At 35.6% G+C, this 22,778-nt stretch overlaps 1 protein-coding gene across 2 annotated transcripts in view; it reads right to left on the bottom strand.

Annotated features, from left to right (window-relative positions):
- Window positions 1-22,221, bottom strand: part of CDH19 (cadherin 19) — a 111,585-nt gene extending 89,364 nt beyond the window's left edge. Inside the window, exon 1 of one of the 2 annotated variants that reach the window (XM_066328501.1) lies at window positions 22,095-22,221. The gene's annotated coding sequence lies outside the window, so the exon portion shown is untranslated. The remainder of the gene's footprint in view (window positions 1-22,094) is intronic. The other variant, XM_066328480.1, reaches the window with a different exon arrangement.
- Window positions 22,222-22,778: the final 557 nt, after the last annotated feature.

Here is a 22,778-nt window from a genome sequence, read left to right as displayed (position 1 = left end):
CTGAGTCAATTCCTTGTCTTTATTGTTTCATAGGAATATACATATTCTTGCAAATAATTAATATCAGTGAGCCCTAAGGAAAGAAGCAAAATTATCTAGAGTCTCCTTGACACTAAATCACTTCATAAGTTTTGACAGTGACAACTTCCTTAGAGAAATTAAGTTTCATGATACGTATTTGTTTCACATTCAAAATTGATAACACACTTTACTGTTCAAAATACATGCCTACCAAAATGGGACTTAATAAAGTTCTTCTAGCCTTCCTCACAGTTATTCTCCTTTAAACAGATGACTTTTAAATGCTCTGTAATTACTGTTAAGCTGGTCTAGTTAAAGCAGAGGAAGAGACCCTGACATGATAGATATAATGATGGTCTATTCTCCAAAGCTGAATCAAATGACCTGTGAAAAGTACTTTCTATTTTTATAGCCTTGCACCTCCTTACCTGAAGACAGTGAGCAGAAAGTATAACCTGGATCTAAATGAAATGGCCTGTCCATCAGCATCCAAAACTAAGATTCCCAACCAGAGTAGTTATTACAACCAGTAAAGCAGAAATGCAACTCAACAGATGAATCACTCTCAGATAATAATGCAAAATTCAGGGGTTGGAAGAGATGCATATAATGTATTAAAATAAAAGTATTTAAATTAAGTTCTACATGAATCTCTTACTCATGCTTACTAGAACACTGAACTACAGAGCTTCCTGAGGTATGGGATCATAAGATGTTTTCAGGTATATAATTATGTCATTGCTTATTACTAGAAATACTGCTAAAAGTGTTTTCCAATTTTTTTTCTCTTTTTCCCTCATTATGTACTCTGTGTGCATTGATTCTTTCAAAAAAACCCAAGCTTTATGCCTTTACATGCAGAAAGAATTTTTTTATTCAGCATGGTGGATAACCAGGATAATTGTGGTGCAAAGGTAAAGGCCTGTATAAAGACAGAGCAGCAAATCTCAGCTGAGATATTCTGGGGCAGGTCACCTTTCCAATGGTAGAAATAACTCTCCTTTCACCCGCAGTACACAGAGAGTCAAGGTTTCCCTTCTCTAATGTGTGAGAAACAGATGCCAGGACACAAGGGTTTTTACTGATTTGTTGTAGAAAATCACAACAATGGTCATTAAGCTGACTCTCAGAGAGAGAAGAGAAAAGTGAATCTGTAATCTTTGTTCTGTATGTGCAGTGCAGCCGTCTTACACTGTCCTGATAACAGCAGTCTGGCACAAAATCAGCCTAGTTTTCCTCTGGGCTTACAGTCACATTTTGTACAGGCTAACAATAGAAAATGATTTCATAGGCAGGGTCTGCCCTGAGCTCACCAGAGGCTTAAAGTCATTCAAGCAACCACTCTCTTCCACTCTGTCCTTCTCTCCTCGTGCCCTTCATTGACATCCAGAACACAAACCATCTAGACTAAATTTGATATTTATATAAAGTTTTTTCTTGCCTGAAACTGGCAGATTTTCAGTGTCTTTAAATACTTTGCTGAAACCTTAGTATAAAAAATTGGAATTCAAACAAAACATACCATGAATTTGTACTCTAGAATAAAAAATTGATTGCTTCTTCAAAATTATTTTCTCTGTACAAAATACTACTTTTAAGGGATATTTAGCCTTTAGATTGCAGCTGTAGATTGCAGCTGTAGATTGCCATGAAGAACCCTCCTATAACTTCAGTTCTCACCTGACAGCACCTGTACATGGATGCAATGCTGAGTCCCACAGTCCCACTTCTCTGATGACTGGGAGTTGTTACTGAAAGAGACTGTCTTGCTTCACTTCAAGGAAAGGAAAATGAAAAGTAGGATTTTCCAGCTGTTAAAGCACTAGCCAAGGACTCAGGCACTCAGGCACTCATTCTTCTAATGGAACACATGCTAGAAATTGCCTCTTTTATGCGTCTCAGAAGTGTTCTCCACTGCTCCTACATCTAGGAGCTGTGTACTGCCTGGTTGGAGTCCTGGGCTGGGGGAGCTTATCATGGATATCTTTGGGATCCAGAGACCCACTCATTATATGCGGCAAGTTCACATATCTAAAGAAAAATAAGAATCCTTTTCCATCACAGCCCCTTGCAAATTCATTTTTCTGTTTTAATTTCATGTGTCAGAACTGGGGAAGTAGTGTGTGATATATTTTTTATACTGTCAGGGGTGAAGGGAAAATCTGAAATGCCTAAAAAGAGGGCAATGCAAACCTTTTTGAGATTGGCTATCAGATCCAATGGAAACCTAATTAAGCTTTTCATCAAAGTTTTTAGTTATTGTGAGATTGTTTCCGTTCTTTGGGTGGGTTTAGTTTGCTTTTATTTTAAATCTGTTTATCCCAAGAGTGCTGGATAACTCAAAAGTATGACAGCTTTTCTTTTAAGGAACAGCCTCAGCCTCCCAAAATAGTTCTGGGTTTAGCACAGAAGGGTATAACTTTTATAATATTTCATAGACAGTATTTTCTTTCCAATTTCTTTAAGTCTATATAAAAAAGAGGTGTTTAGCTAAGAACTATGTCCCAGTGTTTGACAGTTAGATGTTTCCTACCTGGTTTGGTGACAAAGACTGAAACCAATATTAGATGTCTTAAGTGTGTTTCTAACACAGACTTGACATTAGTCTTAAAAAGTGGGTATGTTTTATCTCCTTAGGTTTGTAGTGGTGCTTAGCTGAAGATTTTTGTACACTTCCCTTCTTTTTCCTCTATATTTCATTTAGAAATAATAAATGTACACTTCAATAGCACATTGACTCTTCCTTTGTAAGTTTTCATTTTAGCATGCTTTTTGGTTTTCTCTCTTCTAATTTTTATTATTTATTTAATTTTATCTCCATGAGAAGCTCTTAACTTTAAGGGCAGAAATGGGTGAATCGGTGTTTACAGTTTGCTTTGCATCCCACTAGTTTTCCTCTGGTTTTAATTATCCAGAGTGTTTTTTGCATATTCATATGGCCTTTTATGGAGCACTGGCACAGTAATTCAAACACATTTGTAATACACAACACAGTATTTCCGGTAGCTGCTGCTATTTATGTCATTGTTGTTGCTAAGTCTTTGGAGTTTCCTGTGAAACAAAATGTTCTTATGTTTGGGGTCTTTTTCGGAGCATTACTTGAAATGATGTCTAATTTCCATTCAAACTGGAACATCTAAATGTGCTTTCAGATAGGATGTCCCAGTTTCCTTCACTCACATTGCACACCATCAAGAAGCATCATGATGGAGACATAAAGTAGAAGGCAGAAACTCTGTAATTTGCTTTCTGGACTGAGAAACACTTTCTAAAATTGTAGAATCAATCACACTTGTGGTATATCTTATTGGGGAGAAGATTCCAAGGAAAGTGAAAAAGGAGAGTTATATTAGGTGTTTGACCATATTATACTATGGTGAAAAAAGAAGAATTAATATATTTTAATTGCATTTAAAATCAGAATAGAAATTTAATTAGAATGCATATTTTTTGTAAGTTTTGTTCAAGTTAGACTAAATTCTCAGGTATGAATCGTACAAACTCAACACAAAGAAAACAAAATATGTCATGGATATAATTGAGCACCCTTCCTTGAACACTGCAGAATTGCTGCGAGAGGTTTTGTGGACTTTGGATCCCACAGGTCATGAGTTTTCTGGTTCTGTTTATGGACATCCTCTGCCTCTGCCTGAGGTTCATAGGATATGAGCTTCCCCTAGCTCTCTGATAATCCTTTGACACTTGAGTGTCCAGAATGACTAGGTTGGAAATAAGGTTTACCTTCCCTGGACACCTCCAGCAGCTCTGGCTGAAGATGAAATTCTTCATTTACAATAAATGTTTTTAAGAATTTGTGACAGGTGTGAGTATTACATGTAATGAGCATTTCACTCATTCCTGAAAGTAAATTCCTTAAAAGAACCAGACAAAATCAATAAATAGCAAAATGCTCTTCGCCGTCTTAAAGGTCTCATTGCTTTGAAGTGTTCTGGGATACTTTTGAGAACATTCTCTTATACATCCTCTGGTATTTTGTGGATTCTCTAAAATAAAATGTCTTCTGTACTTCATAGAATCATACATTCACACAATGTTAAGGGGTTGATATGAACCTTAAAGATCATGTAGTCTTAACCCCTTGCTGTGGGCAGGAACATCTCCCACTAGACCAGCTTCAGGCCTTCCCTCCAGCCTGGTTTTGAACCACTGACAGGGTTGGGTCATCCACAGCTTCCCTGTTCTAGAGTCTAAACACCCTCACAGTGAAAGATTTCTTTCTAATATCTAACCTAAATTTTCCTTTTTTAATTTTTACCCATTACTCCTTGTCCTATCACTACAGTTCCTGATAAAAAGCACCTTCAATCTTTATTGGTAGTCTCTTTCAGACACTGAAAAGTATCTGTGAGGTCTCCACAGAACCTTCTCTTCTCCAGGTTGAACAACCCCAGCTTTCTCAACCCATGATTGCAGGGGACATGTTCCAGTTCTCTCATCAGCTTTGGGACCCTCCTATTGGCTTTCTCCAGCAGTTCCATCTGCTTCTTATGTTGGGGACACCAGAACTTGTCACAGCACTCCAGGTGGGGTCTCAGAAGTGCAGAGTAGAGGGAAAGAATCACCTCCTTCAACCTGCTGGCCATGCTCTTTGGATGCAGCCCAGGATTCCATCGGCTTTCTGGGCTGTGGGGCATTCTGCCAGCTCATGATGAATTTTCATCAAATACATCAAAGTTTCACACTAAAATCTTTCTCTTCAGAGCTGCTCTCAATCACCTCTTTACCCTTTTTTTCTCTTTGGTCTTATAATTAAGCCAGATAATCATTCTACCTCTTCCCTGCCTTAAAAGGATGATTTTCCAAAAGCAAAGAATCAATAATTTTCTTTTGTTTCCAAAGCGTTTTCTGTGAATTTGCAGATTTGACCGATTTTGTCTCATTTCCCCATTATGTGTTTCTACCATTCTGTGTCCTACAAATTTTCACTGCTCAAGTTCTAGTCTCACACAAGTTTTATTCCCTCTGAGACAGATAGTGTAATAATCCCTTTGAGAGCACACTGACTCCCAAGGGCATCACTGCTGCATGATGAGAACAGGCATGGTGATCTCTTTGTTCTAGTCCCAGAAAGATTTGTTTCAGCTTCTCCTTGCCAACAGGAACTTCCACACGTTCTGAAACATTCAGTGATACAACAGAAAAAGCATAAATGAATGGAACTTCACAGTCTGTATCTGATCTAATAAACTGTGCTGGCATATTGGTTTTATTGCTTTGCAGGGGGAGCTGAGGGTGATCTGAAGTTTGGTTGTTGACTGCTTTATGTCTTAGATGTTTGCATTGCATGGAATTCAATGTCTGAAAATGTAGCAGAAGGGACATATTTCTAGCTCATTTCTAGCCATCCAAAGCAAAAACAATGCAGCTAAATTTTTTCTGTGTGTTTGTTTTCAAAGAAGTTTCAATTTATTCATGCTTATCACAAAATCCACCAGCCAGAGGAGGAAAGATCATGCTAGAAGTCAGTCTTAGTTTTCACACTCACAATAACTAAACAGTGAAATCTTTTCATCAAAATGTTGTTGAGCTCTGCCTCTGCAAGTCTTCAACATTAGACTAAGAACCATCCTAAAATAAATTTTATAGCTCCACCAGATGTTTTCTATGCCCATATACTGAAATACTATGTAAAACTGTAAAGCCTTGAGATAGATACAAGAATTATGGGATAAAATCTATCACCTAAAAAGGTTAAATTTAGGTGACCAAATAGTCTAACCCTGTGGCTGGGAACTGATTGAAGGATAAAGATGCCTTGACATCTCTTTTCAACCTGGTCAGTCCTACCTTTGCAGAGAACTGTAAAAGAGATTGCAGAAGACGCACTCCACACCATAAAAAAAATTTTATTTGGAGTCAAGCTGAGCTTCTGTTGAGATGGACCTTAGAGTAGCTTTTCAGAAAGAGTGAATCATAGCAATGCTAAAATTATAAAAATATGGTATCTATAAGAAGGAACATTTTCAATTCATACAGCTTTCTTCTCTCTCTTGATTTTTAGCAAATAATGTTTTGAGTTTTATACATTTATTTAGTCTTCCTGAATTCCCTAAGTATCCGTTTTTAGGTTCCTGGACAGATAGTTCTTCTCTCAGGAAAACATCAACATCAAATTGTTTGTGTTCATTTGTACATAACAGAGGATTCATGCAAAACAGATTTAAAATGAAATTCCTTTCTGAACTAAAAATTGTGTATAAAAAAAGAAAAAAAAATTTAAAAAGGAAGATCATTTTTTTTCCTTCATTCTTGTACCATTGTTCTTTTTGTCTATGAGGTATTGTTTTTGCTCTACATGGAGGATAGAGGACCTCAGCAAGTTTCCAAGCAACCACTTAGATGCAGCAGTTCTTTAGGGACTAAAACCCCCTAAACTTGAGGAAAGCAATTGTTAAAGTGAACAGTGCCCTTCAAGAGAGTAAAATGAAACACTTAGAAAATAGAATAGAGTCACAGAATCCTAGATCTGTTTGCTTAGAGAAGACTTTAAGGCCACTGAGTTCAAACATTAACCTTAGCACTGCCGTCATTAAACCATGTTGCCAACTGCCACTTCTACATATATTTTAAATGCCTATAGGGATTTGCCTTAGCACATCAACCCAGTCTGCTCAAATCCCTTTGCAGAGCCTTCCTGTGCTCCATCTCAGCTCCATCAGGGAGGTCAGCACTCCCACCCAGTTTGGTGTAATCTGCAAATTGACTGAGGACACACTCAGTCCCTTCATCCAGATTATAGGTACAAGATGTTACACTGGACCAGCTTCAACACTGAGGCCAGGGAAAACCCACTGATGATCAGCCACCAGCTGAATGTAACTCTGTTCACCATCACTCTCTGGCCAGACAGCCAGCTTTTAAACTGAGTGAAACTTTTTACCCATGCTGTTTAGAGAGAAGAATATGTTTGGTTGGAAATCCAATCCTTGATAGCTGTCTATAATTCAGCTCTTGATTCTTCAATTCAAAATCCAAATACCTCAGCTCAAATAATGACCAAAAGAATAATAGAACAATATTGTACACACATTAAAAAAAAATACAAGATATTCCGAAGCCAATTTAGTATTATTGATGAGATATACAAGTAAAAGGGAAAAAACAAGAGAGTAGCAGATGCAGTTACAACAATGTCAAAGGAGAATACATATATTACTAATTTAATTTGTATTCAGGGTTTAGAATTTACTGATGAATATTTTTGTCACATCATCCATCATAGCCTGCCACTGGAGAGAAGGAAGATAGAAAAATTAAAAACCTGCTTGTTACTGTAAACTAAAGAGCATGAACAACATCCATCAAAGACAGACAGATAGAAGATAAAATTGGTTGCCAAAGCCAAGCGATCTATGCTGATTTTCTTTTAAACATTTATTAAAATACCCTAAATGCAAATCCACTTTCCGTTGGTGAATATTTATTGTTATCTCTTTTGCCATGGACTGGAAACTGTGAACAGTGATAAATTAGTTGCAAAGGTCTGTAATCTTAGTCTTGCTTTTAAAAATGCATTTACATCTTCTACTGAAGTACTATTTTTTGAGTCTGATTAGCAGGGATGCATGCTATATCAGCTGTTAAGTAAGAAGCTGTTCCCTTTCCGTTGCTGAGAGAGTAACAGAACAAGGCACAGGCCAATAGTGGAGGACAGATACTGCACAAGGGACCTGCTACAAAATTAGCTGCTGCCATGGAAGTGTTTTCATTGATTCAGTAGGTTTTAGATTAAGCTAGAGGTCAACTCCTTTGTACCTTCAAACCATAAATATTTTAGCTTTTACTTACACAGACATAGAAGCATTTTTTTTCTTAAGAGGTGTTCTGAATACCAGTCATTTCCAAACTAGAACTATTACAATTGTTCCCCAGATTGGGCAGTATCAAAACATAAGTGAGAATGAGTTGCCTTTTAGATAAAATTGCAAAGTGTAACATTCTTGATACCAGTGTTACTGGGCCTTAGATAGCAAGTGCAAGGATGGTGTAAGAATGTAAAAACTATGCTCTGATACATAATGCACAATGTTTCCTTTATTTCCTCCTAACAAAGGAAAATCAAATGTGCACAAAACAAAATTCAAAGGGCTTTACTGAGAGGCAACTCAAGTAGCTCTACCCAGCAATTACACCAACAAGCTGAGGGTAGCTCAAAAAGAGGAGCTCTTTTGACTACAGACAAAAGAAGAGAGAAATATGTTTGTGGAACTATACAATCAAAGCAGAGATGAAAATCAATTAGGAGGAGAGTGAATAGAAGTCAAAGGAGCTGTCATGAGCTTAGTCCATGCTCATGTTAATGAAAAGCAGAGGGACAGTGTGAAAACAAAATGAAGACACTAGACAGAAAATTATATTCATTGTAATCTAGAGCATTATAATGAACCTAATAGGGAGGACAGCAAATCCATACCAATTAATAAATTAGAATTTGTTTCAATCTAAGAGAAATAAGATCTATGTGTCAACACAGGCAGCATGTTGAACTTTGTCTTTCAATGCAAATAAGTGCTCAGAAAAGCTAACAATTTTTTATTTAATTATGAGAGGGTAGGGAATAATATGAGAAACTGTGTCGGTAAGAGCTGACACAGTTTCAGGATAGGACTCATTTGTACTACATTATCTAACTTCTGTGTCTGCAAAGCTCCGTTAAATCCTGTGCTACCACAGAGTACAGCCAGCCAGCCAGCTGCATCACATTTTGTTTGTGGCAAAAGAGTTCATCTCTCAGCAAAAACCTGTTGGTGGCTGTCATAATATTCTCTGTAAGAGACTCCTACCTCTGCAGCTGTTTGCTCTAGAAGGTAAAAAATAATCTCTTCAGGTTCTTCACAGACTATAAAACATGGGCTCTGGGAGAAACTTCAAGATCCCTGTTTCTGCATTGGTTGATCAGGGCTGTGCTACGATGAATATTCATGTGTTAATCCCATTTAACTTTGGGCATCTGATTCAGAAGTCATCAGGTTCAGATTCTTTGATGAATGTCAAATCATTCTTAAAATATTGTTAACACATTTGATGAAAAAATTAAATTTTAAGGTAGGTTTATAAAATCTGACCATAAGTTAGGTTTTTATGTGACAATACTACATCAAATTTACCTGTTACCCCTTCCAAACTTTCATATCCTAGTGATGCAGTTATCTAGAAACCTGAGATTACTTGAAAGCTTTCTACCTTCAAATGGGAAAGAGTAACATTCCACTCCTCTACCTCTGCTGCTGCAACATTTCTCACTGTACAACCCTTCCCAACCCTGAACCACCAAAACATTGTCTGTGCAGTAAATCAATTTGATAAACTAAATCTGGCTGAAAAAATCCCAAGCAACAAACCACAAAACACAGCTCCTCTCAGGAAAAAAAAAAAAAAAAAAAAAAAAAAAAAAAAAAAAAAAAAAAAAAAAAAAAAAAGACTTTTGTATTGTTATGATGTTATATCAAGTAGAAAAGTTTTATCAACCCGTTGCTTTCACAGTCTCCTATGTGCATTTGCCTTCAAGACCAGATGTATCAGAGTGGACATAAGAGAATGAGATTATTGCACAGAGATGAATGCAAATATGAAGTAGAAAAGAAGGAGCTGGACAAGACAGAGGAGTTATTGGATCACGAAGAAGAGAGAGATACCACAACCCCTTGAAGCAGCTATGTTGTCTCCTTGAGCTACATTCAAAGAAGGGATTAAATCTTATTTTATGTCATATGTGTTTTCTCCCACTTTCAGTTTTAAATGTGTGGTAATTTTTTTTTTAACACATAAGTAACACATCATAATTACCATGTAAGTTCCCATTTCCCAATTTTCAAGGCTCTTATCTTCCAAAAGAAGGGAGTCTGAATAGTGTTTAGGCTTAGTCACTAATTCAAACTAGAAGCTAAATATAAATAATTCCATTGTCTCCTGGAACGGATGGCATTTGCTGATTTTCTTGAAAATGGAGCTTTATTTTATTTGTGCTGCTGGGGTTAGAGGAATTACACTGCAGCAAAAATTCCTAACCCAACAAGACTGACACAATGAGAAGTTTGTATCAAACATATTCATACACTAATAAAATAAAAGTAATATTCTACTTTGTCTGCTTAAACATGCTTCCATTCTCTATGTAAGATTTGTTTTGTTCATTTCCCTTGGGAATCTAAAAACATAAAGAGTAAAAAACTCCGAGTTCCTCTTTTCCTGCTAAAATGTAAACTCAAGCTTTAGCTTTCATTTAGATCTTAACTTCATTCCTATTCAAAGCAGGAGACTTCTTCCTAGAGCTAATAAGCACCTTTAGTTTGAGCTAGTCTGCCAGTGTGCTATTCTGGGCTCAAAATCAAGAGCTCAGTTGTTATGAGGAGTGACTTTATGAAGGAGTTCACCTAAGTGTTGAAAACCTGAATTAGCATCAGTGTGGAAACAAAACAGAGCTTGGATAAAGAACTGACCTTGGGATCACCCTAAACTCTATAGGGCCTCAGCAGGGCATTGCAATTGCCTTAGTAAAGAATTAAGTCTAACCCTGGAAGAAAATAATATTCTCAAATGCCTTTAACTCAGTCTCTTTGATGAAGTTCCAAAAGAATTCTAGTTCTGATGGTGCATTTGCTGATGGACACTTGCCTCTCAGGGAAAGAGCTGATATAGGTATTGTAGTGATTGTACAGATGCTATGGAAGAGTTACTGAGTTTTGAAAGGGTAACTATCTCTTGATTTTAGTTAAATAAGGATCAATGATCTACATATAAAATACTTTCCCATATTGGAGCCAAGCAGAATTTTCAGTCAAACAAATTAAGTTTTTTTAAAAAATTGCAAAAGCATTTCAAAAGACTTGGAAATGAGTTTTTATACTGCATACAACTAGTAAACTCTTGTGTATTCTATAGGAATTTAGCTAAGAAAATATGTCCTCCGCTAAAACATTATGCATATTGTTAAAAAAACATAAAATGAGAGAACATTCTTCAAATTTCAAGAGTTAAATCAAACGCTTTTCAGTTTGTGAAAGAAAGCAATAGCTGTTGGTGACAAATTCTGAATCTGAAGCATATTTTGTAGCATTAAGGATCTAGGAGTAAACAGAGAATTAGAGAAGGGCTTCTATAAAAAAAAAATAAAGCCATAGAACAAAGTTCAAGGTTCAAGAATAGAGTATAAATGAGTTCAAGAGATTCCTAGGGTATAATTGTTTCTCAACAAGGAAGAAATTGATGGATATGATGAAAAGGTGAGAAGTTGAATTGTGGGAATAAGATAAACCTAGGGGGAAAAATACACATGCTGAGTTGCTTGGGCGCTTTGTAGTTCAAAAGTGTTTCATGTTCACTAACCTCTGATAGAATTCTTTATCAGTTTGATTTGATTGTACTTCAGGGTGCACTGTGGCAGACTTTTGCCAGAGCTGCCCATTGCTTCAGCAAGAGCTGTTAGCTAGAAAGCACAATGCTGTCTTTAATTATTTCTCTTGAAATATGAAGCCCTATTGTATGTATGTGTATTTTTTTTTTAAATAAGATTCAAGCCTTTGAGAAAGCCACATGTGGCCAAGTTTTCTGAGGCAGTCCTGGGATTTTGTATGCTATTTTAGGGAATGTGTTCTCTTTTTCTCTTTTACAGGAAGTAAGTGTGATTGGTTGTCATTTTATCAGTCAGGCTGCACAGGATTTTGCAATTGTTACATGTTTGTTCAAGTCCTATCATCACCCTGGTACATAGTGTTGCACAGTCCATTTTCACCCTCTGACTGTTTGTGACAGTTACTGTTTGAAAACAAACTTGCAGGTTTGCCCAAAGATTGGCAACATGGACTGATAATAAAAAATAAAAATTGGTGATAATCCTTTCTTGCTGGCCATCAAGAACAGGTGAGGGGTGGAAACACTTCCACCACTTGATAGGTTCCTCTCTTCTCACTTGCATCACTTTTTGAAAGACAAGTATGGCTCATCTGACTTCTTTCAGTAGGCTGCAGTGCTTTAATCAGGTCCTCTTTACACTGACAGGAGCCAAGGGGAACTCAAAACATGTGTACCAAATGACAAATTTAGTAGTCTTTAACGCTGAAAAGCACAGGTTTTCTTTTGATTTTTGAAATATCTTTGTTTCCTAAGCTTACTTTCGTGTAGTTTTCATCTGGAACAGCATCAGACCCATAAGAATGTCACTTGCCTCTAATTATATAGACTGTATTGTCTGATTAAATTGACGTGTATTCTGTGAGGGTATTCACACATGCTTAAACTTAGAGTCTTCTTGTTCTATTCAATTACAGAATTAAGAGAGGCCACAGCTTAAATCAGGAGAGAAATTTGGCAAAGGATAAAAGGGAACATTGTTTGCCTCTATCTCTGCTCTTTCACTTGATTTCTGCTGCTTTATCCATATCCCACTCCATGTTCAGTCATTATGTTACATGAAAAAAATGAATATCTGAGCCTGGGAAAGTCAAAGCTTGGTTTTTGTTTGTTGCTTTGCCTAATGTTTGAACACAAGGACCCCAAGATTTATTAATCATCCCACCATTCTGAATCTATTCAGTCTGGTTATCATATGAACTTCCTTTCCTGAAAAGAACATTTTTAGGTATTTTTGAGCTTGAGCTCTCACTTGAAACAGAGAAGGAAACGCTCCTCTCAAGTGGATTTGTATTCACCCCGTACTGAGCACTGTGGCTGTGATCCAGCAAAGCATTTAAGGTTAGTTTATCTTTAAGCATAATCCCATTGAAGTTAGTGGCATGATCCATGTACTTAAATTTAAACACATAGTTGAGTGCTTTGCTGGATCACAGCCAGAGTACTCAGTACCTTACAGGATTGGACACTCTCTTTTCTTTGACACTGGCCTAAGGCAAGATATACAGACACCTGTGAATATACATTCCTCATAGTATAGAAGTTAAACACAGTATTATTCTCAGATTCTTTAATATTCCATTCAATAGAAGATATTCTCCAGTTTCTTAAAACTCTTGCCAGTTGTACTGTAAGTGAAAACATTACAATTCCAAGAGAGTCTAACCTAGACTGTCACTTTCCTTTCTCCTTTTTGATCATGTTGAATTTTATAGCTCAGGAGATTCAGGTCAAGTTGGTGTTCTGAATGAAGGTAATTTGTTAACACAAGTTTAAATCCCTGCAATGTTCTGCTGACAAAGGCTAACTTAATACACAACAGATTAAACACCTCTCAGGTGGTGGTATGTGTTTTAACAAAGTGCTTTCTACAGTTTGGACTAACTTGAGCCATTTGGGGCTGATTGAATGTCAAATGCTTCAGGCAGCTGAAGTTAAATGCTTCTATATAAGTTTGTTTAAAGCTGGTTTGAATAGATAGTAAGACCTACTCTTCTGTTGAAATGTGCTGCTATCTTCAATATTTGTACATAATAAATATACAATCCAATATAGAAGTACTGTTTCCATCATGCATAAATCATGCATATAAATAAAATTATATTGTTACAGAAAGTAATTTTTTATTGGCTGCATCTCAGCATATTTAAAGGTGGTTTCAAATCCAACTGATTTGAACAAGTTTGGATGCAAACATGGATACACTTCACTGGCATTTTTCTTCTCTCGTTCTTTATGTTTTCTTTTTTTTCCAGTATTAAGCCCCCTTTTGCAATTCAAAGTCCATATTCCTTATCTGAATATCAGCCAATCAGACTTGTTATCTGTACAGACTAATGATACATTCCAAGTATTATTCTCTTGATTATAAAGCCTGGTTTGATGGGATACAATCACTTTTCTGTTCTCATGACCCACTGAATGATGACATTACTCAGAATTCCATTTAGATGATGCAAATGACCTAATCAACTTGTCTTCTGCCATGGCAGTAACTGAACTCAAATGTCAAAGAAAACTTAGTAAACAAAATCTTCCTTTTATGTAACTGAAATTTGCTATGGGAAACTTATGAACATTAGCTTGGAAACGGTTTAGTTTCTTTCATTTGCATGATATAGGTGTACACATCCATACTCTTTAATACAAGATTTTGCATTCTAAAAAATAAAGAAAAAATGCAGAGCAAATAAGTAAAATTACATTACATGAAAACTGCAACATGGTTATTTTGTTTCACTTTCTGCATAAACTATGAACTATGTATTAATTCAGATTTTGCAGCAAGTTTTCAATGAAGCAAATATTTCTATTCTCGATTTTCAAGTACCAGTCATAGTTGCTCTGTTTCTTTTTACCATTAAGAAAAGCTCGCATCATGCAAGCTATGAAATGATCAGTATGGTACTGGCAGAATAACCACAGCAGCTCAAGGTTATTTGTATCAAATACTGTGATATGGGTCACACAGATTCATCAAAAATTAAACTGTATCTTGGTAGCAGTCTAGTTTAAACACCACTGAGATTTCTGGGAAACAATTACTTGTTTTTCTTCGGAGGTCTACGTAGCCAATTTGCTGTTTTAGCTTCTTTATCCAATGTTCAAGGTATCCAGTGAAAAGAGATGAATAATATTGACATGACTTGCTCTCTCATCTTGGTTGCAACATATGCTCTCACAAAATTGTCACCTTCAAAGACGGATGTAGGCTCCTAGATTTCCTCAGACACACACAGGAGCTTTTCCAAAACCAAATGGTTGAAACTTCAATCCAGTCCTTGCTTGCATATTAATTTGGCAACATCACAGCAATAATCTTGATAGGTAATGTGAAAATGGTGCCCACTAGTTTTCCAACTATTTCACTTCTTTCTCAATATCGTACTAAGTTAACTGTAAAGTGATATTTGATTGTTTTGAGGGAGTTATATTGACAAAATGTTAATTACAGTCTTTCTGCAAGAGTGAGAATTGAAAGTAGCTATCAATGTTAACAGTGATCCCACCTTCCAGGTTGTCTGTTCTTTTGATTTTAGACAGATTTGTATGTGCCAGAAGACATAATGATCTTTCCATAAGATTATGTTCCTGAGGTATTGCATGTCTTCCTTTAAACTGTAGATAAAGACTGAAGTTCTATAGTCTGCAATAAAAATTATATTTTACATTCCTTGAGAGAAATCAAGAGTACTTGATCCATTATATTTAAAGCATGAGTGTGATAGATATTTTTTTTTCTTTTTTTTTTTTTTTTTTTTCCCCGGGATACTAAGCACACACACATCAGCAGCATCACATTTTATGAAAACATTTACCATTTGTTTGTGGCTCAGTGATGCAGTGGTCTCTTCATATCAGTGAAAATAAGGATATTTTTATGTAACCAGTGTCTGCCAACAGAGAGATTCTTAGAGACATCACATTATCAACTACACAAAAATGTATGAATCTATCATGGAGATAGAAATTTCAAATTGGAATTTTTTGAACCATTTAGGGACTAAGTGAAGATCTGATTTTTAAGTCCACCACAGTTTGGGATTTTCTCCAAGAATTAAGATAACACCAATGAGAGGAATAAATAGTGAATATAGGTAATCCAAATAAAATTTAAAGTAGAACTACATTGACTTTGACTTTTTTACATCTCGGTTCTGATGTTTAAACTCCTTTTTTCATACAGTTATAAAAATCAAATAATTAATACTAGAAGGTGGATAGACTGATGCATTATTTTGATCTCCAAAAAAGGTATATGAAAAATATTTTTCATGTTGTGGAATTAATCCATAATTTTAGAAGTTGTATACTGTCTTAAGCACTGTATTTGTACCTTTGATCTGACATATCTTCCATTTACAGTTGTCTGTGCAGTTTATTAACTTCTACTTATGGTCAACAGTCTAAATTAATGAAACACATTTTATTTTTTGTATAAGTATGTTTATACACACATATGAAATAATATTTATCTTTAGTATGAAAAGTCACCCAGAAACATTCTGAAAAAGTCAAAGCATGATAAAATCTTTTAAATAAAATTAACTTAAAATACATTGTACAATATAAAGATTAATGCCAGCCTCACAATTGTCTATTTAATTTGTGGTCTTCAAACATATTTTTATTATTTCCTGCCCCTTTTTTCACTCAATTTCATTTGACATAGGAGTAATTAAATTTAAAATCGCAGTGAGTCTGCCACAACATTCATTGGAATGAGATAATAAATGTCCCACAACAGCCAAGGCAAGTCATCAACCTTGTTTTACTGCAGCTTGATGTTTTTGCCATAAAGATTATTGTGTTTCACACACATAAAGCTTTGTTGACCATAAATCTTACATGTATCAAACCTTTGCTTCACCTTTTCTTCTTCTGTAATACTCTTTGCCCTCAGCTGAATATCGTATGGTCCCTTGGTATTACAAATTTTTTATAAAGTAGTAACATTTTCAAAGTCTTGAGCTCAAAGAGAAAAAAAAAGTTAATGTTTATACTCACAGGAAATTATAGCTGGATTTTAAACAACTTTATTTATCATGAGTGTTTGGACTCCATCTGTCACCACTTTCGATTATTCATTTCATATTTGCAAATTAAAAGGAGATGACATTGAATATATAAAGAACATCTTTTCCTTACTGAAACAATCAAATATAAGTATCCTTAGAAGTATTCTTTTCCTTGGATTTGGTAGGTAATTGGCATGTGACAAATTAAATAATGGTGAGATAAATTGTCCATCGATGTAACAGAAACCATGCAAACCAAGAGTTCCTCTGAAATCCAGAATCTAAAAAATGTCCCAGCCAGAGTCTGCTTTGTTCATGAGTATATGTCATCATATATCCCTATCTGTCCTGGATACTCCAAACCTTGACCTCTCACTTCTTTTGTTTAACCTAAGGATTTTACTTTTGTGTTTTCTGACAAACTTCATGAATTTTATTTAAAAAAACCCTCAGATCCTATCTTGATTATATCTATTTTGCTTGCAGCCTAATGAGATGTTCTTAGATAACAGTTAGCTCAAAAATTAAAATTTGAAATAATTAAACAAGCTGGGAGAGTTAGATGTACCTTTCTTTCCCCTACAATATTTCAAGTCTAAACACTGTTTCTGTGTGTGAGAGGGCTGATAAAACTAAAAAATAATGAGCACATACTCTCTACATAGACACATATATAGACTCAGTGTTTAGAAAAACAAATGAAAACTATGTTCCCTAAGCATTATTTCATAGAACACAACAGAAATGTTGTACGTATTTCAATAAAGGAGATATTTCAAGTAATTTGGCCTACTAGTTACCTGGGAAAAGATGCTTTGTTCTATTACAACAAAATCTTCTGAGAGTTATTTTTTTGTTTGGATGTCCCACATTCCTTCCATGGGTTTGTGAACTCAGAATGAACTAGTAAAATCTAAATAAATTATATACCAGGAAAGAGAATATGCAAAGTGGTTTTTTTTTTGTTGTTTTTTTGGTGTTTTTTTTTTTTTTTTTTTTTTTTTTTTTTTTTTTCCTAAGAAGGAAACCACTTCTAATACAGAAATGTGATTTTACAGTAATCTTCAATTGATGACTGAAAGTTAACAGAGTTGAATACTTCAAACTGTGTCAGTTAAGGTTTTTTGTCATTGTCTAAAAAGTAAATCAGCATTTGTTATTTTGTTTAAATGTGGAAAGATATCATCACACAAGGCCTATAGTCTGTTTGTTTAAACAGCTTTTTGTTTCTCAGTTGCAGCACAGAAGCAGGGAAGAATTTGTGGAAGAATGGAAGAAGAGTAATATTGCACTGGAAATGTTTTTTGTGTATTTGAAGAAAAGACATGAATAGGTCTGTTTTGCTTTGGTTTTCTGTTTGAGTGTTTCCCTTTTTTAAACATAGCTTTACTTAAGAGAGTATTTATTAATGTCTGAATCAAAACCCCCAAGAATTTCTCTGGGCTCCTTTTTATCCTCCTCTGATATGGATGTTCTCAGAAATTTTTGTAAATGGAACCAATTGTAGTAATGAAATACCAGACTTCACTTAACTGACTTATACTGTCAGGAACTGATCTACCCAGTGTCCTGGACAGGTTACTGCACAGCAGAATAACAGCCACAGCCAAACTTAATGAAACATATTCTCATCTTACCTGACAGTTTTCCTCTTCTCTCATCTCACTTAAGTTATCCTCAGTTATACTCAAATAAATATGTTGTGGAAGTGTAAGGTCTGATTTGTAATAAATCACTGAAATAACTAAAACTTTACCTATAAAGTTGGTAAAAATTTAAATTATTGTGTATATTTGGCACACTTCAATATCTCCTTTAGAGCTGCACTAGTTTATTAATTCTGGGTTTGCTTATAAGAAAGTCTTGAAAAAATGGATTTATAATCAGAAAAAGAGTAAACACAACACAAACCTACATGATGGGCTTAAGTTTTCAAGTCCACGGAAGACGAAAGTAACAGATCACCAATCTATTCTAATTTCTGTCATGAAGGCTTCTTTATTCATGGATTATTGACCTGACAGACTGAAAAGGCAATGGTTTCTATTTCTTTTGGTGACTTACATCAGTCTATTGTAAGGAAAATAGACAAAACATTCAAATTGATGTGCACTGCCATCAGATTGAACTCTTCTGCTAATGTTTAGGTTTATTTTCTCAGAGAAGACTGGAATTCCCATTAATTATGGGCCCTGTTGCTGGGTGAGTAGTTCATAAAAGCACTTGTAGAAGCAGTTGTACAAAGTTTTTGTGTAGTGTAATATGCTAAAGTTTGTAGGCAAATGAACTTTACAATCCGGCAAATAAGGCATCTTGTTCTTTAACAAATTGATGAAGGGGAATGTGGGTATTTCTTTACATTCCTGAAGAGACACAACAAATGAATATTTGTGGCTAGTATGTGTCTCATAAACAAATAAGTCAAGTCATGCAATGGAAGACTAAGCACAGCTGGACAGGGAGTGTGAAGGAAAGCACTTTTTCAAACTCAGTTTGTTTCCAGGTTCAGAGTACGGAAGACAACTATTAGACTGTGAAACATAAGTTTCATTGATTATTCTGCTAGATTTGCAATTTCATGGCACAGACCGTAGGAAAATATCCAAACAACAGTTCCCACCTCATGCTGTCTCCATTCAAAGTTTTCTTCCTTCATACCTGACATAAAACTTTCACTTATTTGATTTTCTTTAGAATGTCATAAACAATTACTGTGGTAATGTGGACTTTGTACAACCATTGTTGAAGAAAATAGTTAAATGTATCCCAGACTTTAAAAATTCTGCAAACCTCTAGCTCTGTGGAATGCAAGGATAACAATGTGATTCCACTCTAAGGAAGAGAAAGACTGGACGTGGATACTGATTACTCTTCCCAGCTTCCTCCATGCTCTTTTTCTGGGGAAAAGAGGATATTTTACTCTTTCTTTTACATTTTAAAACTTGACCCTTCTTGCTGCAGGCCAGGTTAGGAGAGATAATTGGACCCAGCCATCTACCATGTCATGACCCAAACCCAAAACGCACAGTCCCTTTGTTTAGTCAGCCTTATTAATAGTAAAGGGAAAGAATGGGTAAATACCTCAGTCTCTTCTTGATCTTAGCATGCATTAGAGGAGCAAAAATTATTATAAAACTACTGTAACATTTTGCATAGAGGTCTATAATTGTTGAGAGAAATGGAACAGAAGAATCATACTCCTATTTATGGCTTCTCAGGACTGAAAGAAAATTCATTAATCATTCAGTACCATAGTCTGCTGTTATATCACGCCTTCCACTGATCAGATGGATCTGTGATTATTCAGGTTAATTGATTTTGTTGCTTAAATCCAGACTACTTTGGCCGTGGAATAATTTTAAGCTCTAGAACTAATTTTGAGAGAATGAATAGGGCTAAAAGAATACATTATCTTCTGATGATTAATATTGTTCTTCCAGTGACCAGCCAAATTACTTTCTGACCAGTTTGTACTTATTTAATCTTGTTTTGAACGGAATATAGTGATAATGATCAAGGGAGGCATGACACGACTTGTAAAATTTTGTGTTTGTATTATGAAGTAGAACTGATAAATAAAATCCATCAGAATAAATGGGAAAAATTTTGTTTAATTTATTACCTTTTTTATTCCTAGCTGTACACCTATATATACATATATATATATATTGTCTCTTCAGCCCTTAAGATTTCTGAATTCAATGAAAATCAAAAAGAAGCATAGAAGAAAATAACTTGGTGATCTCCAGCATTTTTTATCTCATAAATTACAAATTAATTTTTATTTTTTTATGTTTTTTTCTAAAATGGAATAAATTCCAAAATGGAAGGTTATTTCAATCAAATAACTAAAAATTTTACAAGCAACTCAAACTTTAAAATGTTAAAGCATAATTCTTTAATATTTAATAAACCAAAAGTCTTTTTTCCCTTCCTGTGCAAGAGAAAGCCATTTGTGAATACTTACATGTCTTCACTTATTCATATCGCTTTTGACTTTTTGTTTAATTAAAATTTTATTAGGATATTCCCCCATGTCAGCAATTGCCTAAAGAGAAACAATTCCTAAAGAAAACATTGTAGCATCAACACCAAATTAAAACAAGCAATTTTTGAAGGTTTTGAAATCTATATATTCTCATGATTGCTGGACCCTAACACTTCAAGTGGATCTACAATCACCTACACTGGGGTGAGTTTAAAATGTCCTCAGTGACTTTTGAATCAGTGTCAGTGAGTCACACTTTAATACTCAGCACACTTTGGTTCTGAACCTAAGAGCTGAGTGGATAAAAGTCTACGATTTCTTTTAAAAACTGTCCTATTATTTCTGGAAGTAGATCAGAGCCTGGTATAATATAAACAAATTCTTTGATTTCTGCTTTCAAATACCAGTGTTTCTGAGAAAATTATGCCTATTCTATTAAATATGTGCCACACCGTAGTCACCATGGACTATAATTTTTATATTTCCCCATAAATAGGATCTGACATAATGCAGAGCCAAAACTCAAAGTGTTCTTTATCTTCCAGATCTTTCACAAGCTACTGAGCTTATAGGTCAGGATTGGAAGGTGATTTCAAAATCAGATATTGAAGACAGAGCTAAGATTCATAATTGAAAGATAATGACGGAGGCATTCATCTGTGAAGTGTATGCGTGTTTTCAATTAGTTGCAAATGTTCTTTACACAGCTTAATATATGAGACAGGTTAGGCTGGTGTCATGGTTTAACCCCAGCTTGGAATGAAGCCCCACAGCTACTCAACCCACTCCCCGCCACCAGTGGGATCAGGAAGAAAATCAGAGAGGTGAAAGCTGGAAAACTTGTGGGTTGAGATTAAGACAATTTAATAGGGAAAGCAAAAGCCAAGCACACAAGTAGAGTAAAACAAGGAATTAATTCAGTGACTCCCATAGTCAGGCAGGTGTTTAATCATCTCCAGCAGAACAGGGCCACATCACATGTAATGGTGTCCTGGGAAAACAAATTCCATCATTCCAAACCTCACCTCCTTCCTCATTATTCCCATACTTTATTGAACATGATGGCATATCATCTGGAATATCCCTTTGGTCAGGGATCCCTGGGGTCACCTGTGTCTCCTCCCAGCCTACCACACACCTCCAACTTCCTCACCAGTGCAAAAAGCAGAAAGGACTCTCACTCTGTGCAATCTCTGCTCAGCAATAACAAAAAAAAATCTCAATATTATCAACCTCGTGTTCAACACAAATCCAAAACACAGACCCATACCAGCCACCGTGAAGAAAATTAACTCTATTTCAGCCAAATCCAGGAAATCTAGAAAAAACTGTACAACCTTTTAAACATGCTCTTTAGGAAAACTCAAACATTTTAAAACTGGGAAAAAAATGACAAATTTGAAAGGAGGAAAACTAGGAACCTGCTATCCATTATGAGGGAGTAAGAGTAACGTATATTGAACCACAAACCCCCTTTAAATGTGCACACTGCTTTCTCAGAAGAGCCAACCACCTTTTCAAGACCTCCTTTAGGTGCTCTTGATCACATCTACACCTATATAAATCCATTCTATGCACAAAGAGATATAGGTTTGCTGCTGTCATAACAAAGATTCTGTCTTGAAACAGAGCTCACAAACAAACAAGTCCCAAGTTAAGACAGAAGAAAGATGTGCAAAGGAAAATAAATTCTGTACCTGCTGTCTTCATTTAATGGGTTGCCTCTTTCTGTGAAGGAATTCCTCCTAGATACCCTTTTCTCTGCTTGACTGTGTCTCAGCATTCAATCGTGTTGTACATCATTTATCAGTACCAGCTCTGGGAGATAACCAGCATCTGTGAGATGCGTAGTATGTTTGGGATGAAAGCTGTCCCTGTTTCCTTTAACAATGCCAATTGTTCTACATCCCCAGTGTTCTACACTTGTCTTCAGTGGTTAGAAGCAGCATTCCCAGCTGCAGTGGGAAAGGGTTTTGAATAAATATTAGGCAGACAGCAAACATGCTCTATACAAGTTTTGCATGAATGATATTTTAAACTGTGAGTAACACAGGGTTTAAAATATTTTTGAGTGTCTAAATTGGGAGCCTAGTTTCTTAATTGTCAGAAGGTGTTATCATTATTGTCTTATGTTTTTTAGTCAATAAAATGAGTCAGGCATTTCTGATTTAAGATTCTGGATTGAGATCTCAGACCCTGGAGACTCTCTCATGCTTGACAGCAATTCCATACACACTACACTTTGGTAGAAACAATATCTTCCTTCAAAACTATCTGCAGAATTTTGCGTCACTATATGATAGCTCCTCTGGTACAAACTACCCAATCTGCATCATTCAGTCCAGCGTTCAGAAGAGTTGGGCACGAGGAAACTTTCTGAT

The sequence above is a fragment of the Sylvia atricapilla genome, chromosome 1 (genome assembly GCF_009819655.1).
Source record: "Sylvia atricapilla isolate bSylAtr1 chromosome 1, bSylAtr1.pri, whole genome shotgun sequence".
In the NCBI taxonomy this organism is placed as follows: domain Eukaryota; kingdom Metazoa; phylum Chordata; class Aves; order Passeriformes; family Sylviidae; genus Sylvia; species Sylvia atricapilla.
The sequence above is the reverse complement of the archived record's forward strand: the minus strand, read 5'-3'. Positions and strand labels throughout refer to the sequence as shown.